Source organism: Haematobia irritans, chromosome 5, assembly GCF_050003625.1.
Source record: "Haematobia irritans isolate KBUSLIRL chromosome 5, ASM5000362v1, whole genome shotgun sequence".
Lineage (NCBI taxonomy): Eukaryota > Metazoa > Arthropoda > Insecta > Diptera > Muscidae > Haematobia > Haematobia irritans.
The window spans coordinates 53,361,874-53,369,736 of NC_134401.1; positions in this window are offsets into that span (position 1 = coordinate 53,361,874).

A 7,863-nucleotide genomic window follows, 5' to 3' on the forward strand; every position below is an offset into this window, starting at 1 on the left:
TACGATTATTTTTCCATATACACCGGCGCACAGCCAGCGCAAAATAGATTCGGAAGATAACTCGAAAGATACATTGCGATTTGAAGGGAACAACAAAATCGGATTAGTCTTACAAAAATTTGTATATATAAATATGTATTATAAATGCCTTTATATTATTAAACAATAAATTATTAAAAAATAAATAATGATTTTTTTTGCATAATTTTGCATGCTATTCGTGGTTCAAATAGGGTACCGATAGCAATATTATTGGTTGCCCTTATAATTCAAAAGGCAGTTACTTCAGACAATAATTGGCTGTCATAACAAATAGTCCACTTTTCGACAAAAAGTTTGAGACTCTAATCCCCAACAGTGAGGCGTGGTGCACACAGACCCCGGGGAATAAAGAATATTTAGATTTCTACACTGATGGCTCCAAATTGGATGGACAATTGGGTTTCGGAGTATATTCTAATGATCTGGAACTTCGAATAGCGGAAAGATTACCTAATCACTGTAGTGTTTTTCAGGCTGAAATATTAGCAATAAGAGAGGTGGCGAATTGGCTGAGAAGTAATGTTCCAAAAAATGTGGGCATTAATATATACTCAGACAGTCAACCTGCAATAAAATCCTTGGACTCTGTGTTCCTCAACTCGAAAACGGCCATCGACTACCGCAAATCTCTCAATGAGATGGCTGAGTAGTACAATATTCACCTAATATGGGTGCCTGGCCATAGGAACATACCGGGGAACTGCGAAGCGGATGAGTTGGCAAGGCTGGGACTACCTTACATATTCCAGGGGAACTAGAATCTGTTGGTATGCCCCTTGCTACCTGCAAGCTCATGCTGCGTGAGAAGGCTGTTATGATAGCAAATGTTCGATGGGAGAATTGCAAGGGCTGTAACGACACCAAGCAAATATGGTCCGATTTAAACTTAAACCGCACACTAGATATGCTAGTGTTCTCGAAACGTCAGATATCACTCCTGATATCTGCTATAACGGGTCGCTGCCTGATAGGCGATTTTGCAAAAACTATAGACGCGAAGTATAATGACTATTGTATGAGCTGTCATGATGCGGAGGAAAAGGAATCAATTAAACACCTCCTGTGTGAGTGTCCTGCATTTTGTGTAAAGCGCAAGCAACTTTTAGGAGCATATAGCTTCAGATTACTGGCAGATCTGGAAAACGCAAACTTAAGCAGTCTGCTAATGTTTTTGGAACAATCTGGTTGGTTCAACAAAGAAAAATAATCAAGAAGGTTCAGCGGTTAAAACTAGAAGTGCCCATATGTAATAGGTACTTTTAGTTAATGTGGTATCACAATGGACTGAATAGTCTAAGTGAGCCTGAATCTTAATCGGGCTGTTGTGATTGCCAATTTTACTGTCAATTGGCTGAGGCAACAAATTCTATCGGTTAGATTCGGGTGTAGATGGAACCAAATAAATTGGTTGGCAAAAAATTGGTTGTCACAACAAATTTGTTTTCTGTGTGTATGTGTACTCCTTGAGCAACACTACGGACAATAAAAGGATCAGGAAGTAAAAACAGGGGATCGGTTTAAATGTAGTCCGAGATGGTCCATTTGCAATTCCATCCAAAATTACATCTATACCAACTACGTGTGCAAAGTTCCAAAGCGACATATTGCTTCATGCTGAAGTTAGGGTGATTTCAACAGACATTGAAAAATGAAATTCCAAACAGTTCACCGAAAACTTACCGATGCACACAAAAAGTTAGTCTGGAAAGAGTCAAGATGTTTGTTCGCTTGCACGAATGTGGTGGAATTTGGCGGAGTTCCAAGTTGAGCTATGTGTAAACAAACAAAATGATTGGGTTTACCAGCTCAAGAGGTCAGCTGAAAATTTACACCTTCGATTGGACACCACAAATCAAGCGCAGCCGAATGTAACGATGTGGGCCGCCGTAATGGCCTTTGCTCGCTCCCCGCTCATATTCACCAACGAATATTATTGGGAAATGTCCTGAAGACAGTATTAAATCCATGATGTCCAGACCATGGACATTACAACAGGACTCAGCACCAGCGCACTCAGCAGGCGTCAACCAATAATGGCTTTAAAGAGAGATTCCTTAGTTCATTTCTACTGTACACACCCAGAGAAGGAATATGATCACCTCAAATATGTTTTAAGAGCAAAATGTTATTTTTGGGTGGTGACCAGGTAACATGGTTTTCGCAACCATGTTATTTTCTCGGAAAGCATGTATCTGATTTCGGCAAGCAGGTTATATTTGACGAAAAAATAACATTTTAGTGACAAACATGTTACATGGTTACCATACAAAAATAACATTTTGCTCTTGAAACATGTTTGAGGTGATCATATTCCTTCTCTGCGTGCAATAGCCATAAAATCTCCAGATCTCAAATAACAAATTTGAAGGAATCTAAACTGATTCTAAAATTTTATGTTATTTCAGATATTTTTTGCTTACGATAAAATTTGAAGAATAAAAAAATTGAATTTACTTTGTTGCATTATATATTAGCCACCTTGTATATATTATGCGGTCTAAGACCGATATTTCGAAGACAAATCGTTATGCTTCCTTTGTGTATTTTTTTTTCTTTTTTTCATTTAACCAACGAACACAAATTTTATCGAGCAAACTTCTTCATATTGGACACATTTCACATAAAGGCCGGTATGCACCTCTAGCGAAAAATTTCATTCCCATAAGAAATGCATTGCTATTTATGCTAACGAAATTTTCGGTAGCGTTCAATTTCGTAAGCTGGTACGCACCTCTAATGAAAATAACAGGGTTGTCAAAAGCATGTTTTGGCAGCAAACATTTAATTTATTACAATCATTGTGTGCGTAAAAGTTTTAAAAGGTCTGTAAATAATAAACAATTTATTTGAGGAATATTTGGAACATATACTAACAATTTTTAAAAGCGATTAGCTGGTTTAAAATTTGTGTACACAGCCCTGTTTTTTTGTTGTTGTAGACTTAAATAAATTTTTGCTACCGAAAATTTCGCTAGAGGTGCATACCGGCCTTAAAACATAATAATTTCCATGAATTAGAGTAGAGTTTAGAGTAGAGCTGTGCACGTGACACGAAATTGTCGTGACTCACGAAAATTTTCGTGATTCACGCGTGAGTCGTGAGTCACGCTCATGGCAACGGCGTGAGTGTGCGTGATTAACAAACCAAAATGTCGTGCGTGAGCGTGAGTCACGAAAATATTATCTTCGTGAGTGTGCGTGAGTAAAGATTTACGCTCACGAAAATAATCCTGCTCACCAACATAAAACGCTTAAGAGTTAAATTCATTTACAATTTTAGTGACACCTGGGATGTTAAGAGTGTAATAACGCTCTCGATTTTAATAATGCTCATGTTTTCAGACGCGTCGCTAAGGTAAAATACTCAAAAAATTGTTCGTGAGTCACGACATTTTTCGTGAGTCACGATATTTTTCATGAGTCACGGTATTTTTCGTGAGTCACGACATTTTCGTGCGTGAGTGTGCGTGAATACAAATTTTCTTTTCGTGAGTGTGCGTGAGCGTGAGTCCTACCAAACAATATCGTGCGTGAGTAAGATTTTTCCGTCGTGAGTGTGCGTGAGTAAAATAGTACTCACGTGCACACCTCTAGTTTAGAGTCCTGGAGGGTTCATTTTTGTTTGAGTGTGCATTCAAGAAGCTGGCTACACTTTTTTCACCAGTAGTCGTGGCAAATGGTGGTCACTTGAATTGGTAATACTGTCCTGTAAACGTACCAGGTTGGCAAATCTTTTTTTACTGTGAGAAATTTCTTTACTTAGAATTTCATTCGCATAACTTTACGATTCTATTGTATACAAATAACATTGTAAATTCTCTATCCCACTGTGCAATGGCATTTTGCTCATACATGAGGGTTCTTAATATGACTATTTTTTTTATTTTCTATAACTGATGACAACAGTATGTGAAAATTCCTTAATAGACTTAAGACACAAACACCAACCACACCAATGCGCATGGGCAACGCTGATATCTTTTTCGTTTGCTCTTCTGCCTTGGGTTTTTTTGTCGATTGACAAAAAGGGTCTTTGTCCGTTTCTTGGACCAAAGGAATAAAACAAATTTTGCCACTCACTCCATCCAATGACAACGAATTATCGTAATTATTATGGACGACGAGAAATGATTTTTGATGTTTTTGAAACAAACTAACTAAAAAAACACCGTTGGCTTTGCTTTGGTTGGGTTTTACCTGATATCTGGACTGAAATGACAAGAAAAAAAGCAAAACAGAAAAAAATCAAATCACTGTTCCAATCTTAGCAGCAACATAGGCCCATTAGTTCTCCAACCCTAAACATGGAATAAACAAAAAGTCAAGAATCCACATTCCGTTGCAATTTTCACACACAAACACCAGTAACCAGTACCTTTTGAGAGAACACAAAAGAAAAACGGAGAACCGAATACAAAGTATTATGGGAGACATCCATGATTAATACAACTGGACTTTGGGGTGACATAAACAAATAATATGTAATAGTCCACCGCAATCAAAGACTCAACGACAAAAGAAAGAAGCCAAGAAGAATAAAAGTAGCAGCAATAATACCACTGCCATCACCATGAATAATGGTAATAATAGTTCGATAGTTGAAGTCGACAGCAGCAAGCAGAAGCAGCAACAGGTATCCGGGACAAAATAAAAAAATGTGGTCGTTCCATGATTAGATTCGGCGGTAGTGGCCATACAGAAGAATTAATAGTATAAGCCGTGTAAATGCTGATCGTGGTGGTGCTAGGTGAAAAGGCAATTTCCTATTCACTCATTACCGCCTATGATTTAGCCTTATTCCCTTAAGCGCTAAGTCACTCACCAAGGCGTGTATCGCCTTCGTCATACAATTTGAATCCCCCCCACCATCCATTCGCTTTGGGACATTAGGATGTTTCCTTTTGAATCTCTGTGAAACTTGTTTTTCCTTCTTCCTCTTTCTTGCTCCCTCCCTTGCTTCCCCCAAAAACAAAAAATGAATTGATGAGGCAATGGGTTCTTTTTACTGCTGCTGGTTATTATTGTTAGTTCTAGCCTTTTGTCTGTCCGTTCATACTTTCAGGCGGCGTGCGATCATCATCACCCTGTACTGCAAATGAATAATAAGTAATGTAAAATATGTACAGATGTACGATTATCTGTTTATTTTTTCCTTAACACATTTACAATGCATTCACACAGTCACACACACACACATGTAAACCTTTTAGAGTCGCGTATGTGTATGAAATGTTTGCCGAAGTCATGATTTTTGTTTAGATTTAAGATACATTCAAAATTCAAATCCTTAATCGCATAATATAACAGGTTGGCTGATAAGTCCCCGGTCTAACAAAGAAAAACACATTTTGTTGTCAAAATTCGTTTTTATTATTCAACATAGTTCCCTTCAAGAGCGATACAACGATTATAACGACCTTCCAATTTTTTGATACCATTTTGGTTGTACTCCTTCGGTTTTGCTTCAAAATAAGGCTCAGTTTCGGCGATCACCTCTTCATTGCGGCCAAATTTTTCCCTGCGAGCATCCTTTTGAGGTCTGAGAACAAGAAAACGTCGCTGGGGGCCAGATCTGGAGAATACGGTGGGTGGAGAAGCAATTCGAAGCCCAATTCATGAATTTTTGCCATCGTTCTCAATGACTTGTGGCACGGTGCGTTGTCTTGGTGGAACAACCCTTTTTTCTTTTTCATATGGAGCCGTTTTGCCGCGATTTCAAACGCTCCAATAACGCCATACAATAGTCACTGTTGATGGTTTTTCCCTTCTCAAGATAATCGATAAAAATTATTCCATGCGCATCCCAAAAAACAGAGGCCATTACTTTGCCAGCGGACTTTTGAGTCTTTCCACGCTTCGGAGGCGGCTCACCGATCGCTGTCCACTCAGCCGACTGTCGATTGGACTCAGGAGTGTAGTGATGGAGCCATGTTTCATCCATTGTCACATATCGACGGAAAAACTCGGGTGTATTACGAGTTAACAGCTGCAAACACCGCTCAGAATCATGAACACGTTGTTGTTTTTGGTCAAATGTGAGCTCGCGCGGCACCCATTTTGCACAGAGCTTCCGCATATCCAAATATTGATGAATAATATGACCAACACGTTCCTTTCATATCTTTAAGGCCTCTGCTATCTCGATCAACTTCATTTTACGGTCATTCAAAATCATTTTGTGGATTTTTTTGATGTTTTCGTCGGTAACCACCTCTTTCGGGCGTCCACTGCGTTCACCGTCCTCCGTGCTCATTTCAACACGCTTGAATTTTGCATACCAATCAATTATTGTTGATTTCCCTGGGGCAAAGTCCGGAAACTCATTATGAAGCCAAGTTCTTGTTTCCACCGTATTTTTTCCCTTCAGAAAACAGTATTTTATCAAAACACGAAATTCCTTTTTTTTCCATTTTTTTCACAATAACAAAAGTTGCTTCACAAAAGACTGACTTACAGACGTCAAATTTTGACACGAATCATTTGAAGGTTGGTACTATAATAATATGCATTTAATACTAGCGACGCCATCTATGTGTCAGACCGGGGACTTATCAGCCAACCTGTTATTTTTATCTATCTCAAATCTTACAAACACAAAAAAAAAATAATTCTTTAATATGAAACGAAATTTTCTTTTATTGCTGAAGTTGTTTCCTTAATGGCAAAGAAATCTATGTTTATAGTTCCCACTGGCATGTTTGTCCCTAACGAACTTTGTTTAGCCTGAAAAATCAACTTTAACAACAAAAGAAAACTTCGTTGTAGGCTTTTATGTGTATAATAAAATCTCTTTGGCATTAGAGTGAAGCCTCTCAAACGTGGCCACTCTGAAAACCGGACACCTCTCAAAAGTGGACGGGCAATTGTCGCAAGACGTTCGCTGTATTAAATACATTAAAATTAACCTAACCTAACCATGGACAAAATTTAGGCGACCGTACATATCCACTTTTAAGAGGTTTCACACTATATACTGACTGACAATACAGTTTTTTTTAATGATAGCTCAATATATTGTTTACAAGGACGCAAAAGCATTTCCTTCTGAGTTTATTTAAAAAGAAGATTCTTCGTGATGATGTTTAGGGGCAAGTGTGACTTCGTGAACAAATAGTGTGCGTACACAGAAAAAAAATATATATCTTGTCTTCAATCGCAGAAATGGCATGTACGAGGTCAGTTCGGAAACTTCTTAGCCTAGCACAAAAAGCGCGGTATAAACAGAAAAAAGTTAAGCGTTTTGGAAACTTCCATCAGGGACACATGTTAAATTTTGTTTCGATCTGGCAACTCCTTCATCTAGAAACAGATGTTCAAAACAGACGCATCCGCAATTTTTTTACAATGGAAAAAGTAGAAATGCGTGCTGTCATTAAATATTTACATAAAAAAGGTTTATCGCGACAAGAAATTCATAATGATATGGTGAATGTGTTAGGTGAAAGTGCTCCTTCATATGCAATAGTAAAAAATTGGGTTGTTGAATTTAAACGTGGTCGTACACGCATTGAAGATGAGCCACGTAGTGGACGTCCAAAAACAGCAACAACAACAGAAATTGTAGCCAAAGTGCATGATATGGTAATAAATGATCGACGAATAAAAGTGCGTGAAATTGCTAATATCATGGGCATCTCAAATAATCGAGTCCATTTAATTTTGCATGAAGAACTACAGATGAAAAAGCTTTCTGCAAGATGGGTGCCGCATTTGTTAACAGTCGATCAAAAACGCATAAGAATGAACATTTCTCAAGCTTGTTTGGATCGTTTTAAGCGAAATAAAATGGATTTTAAGCGTCGTTTCATAACTGTAGCTCCT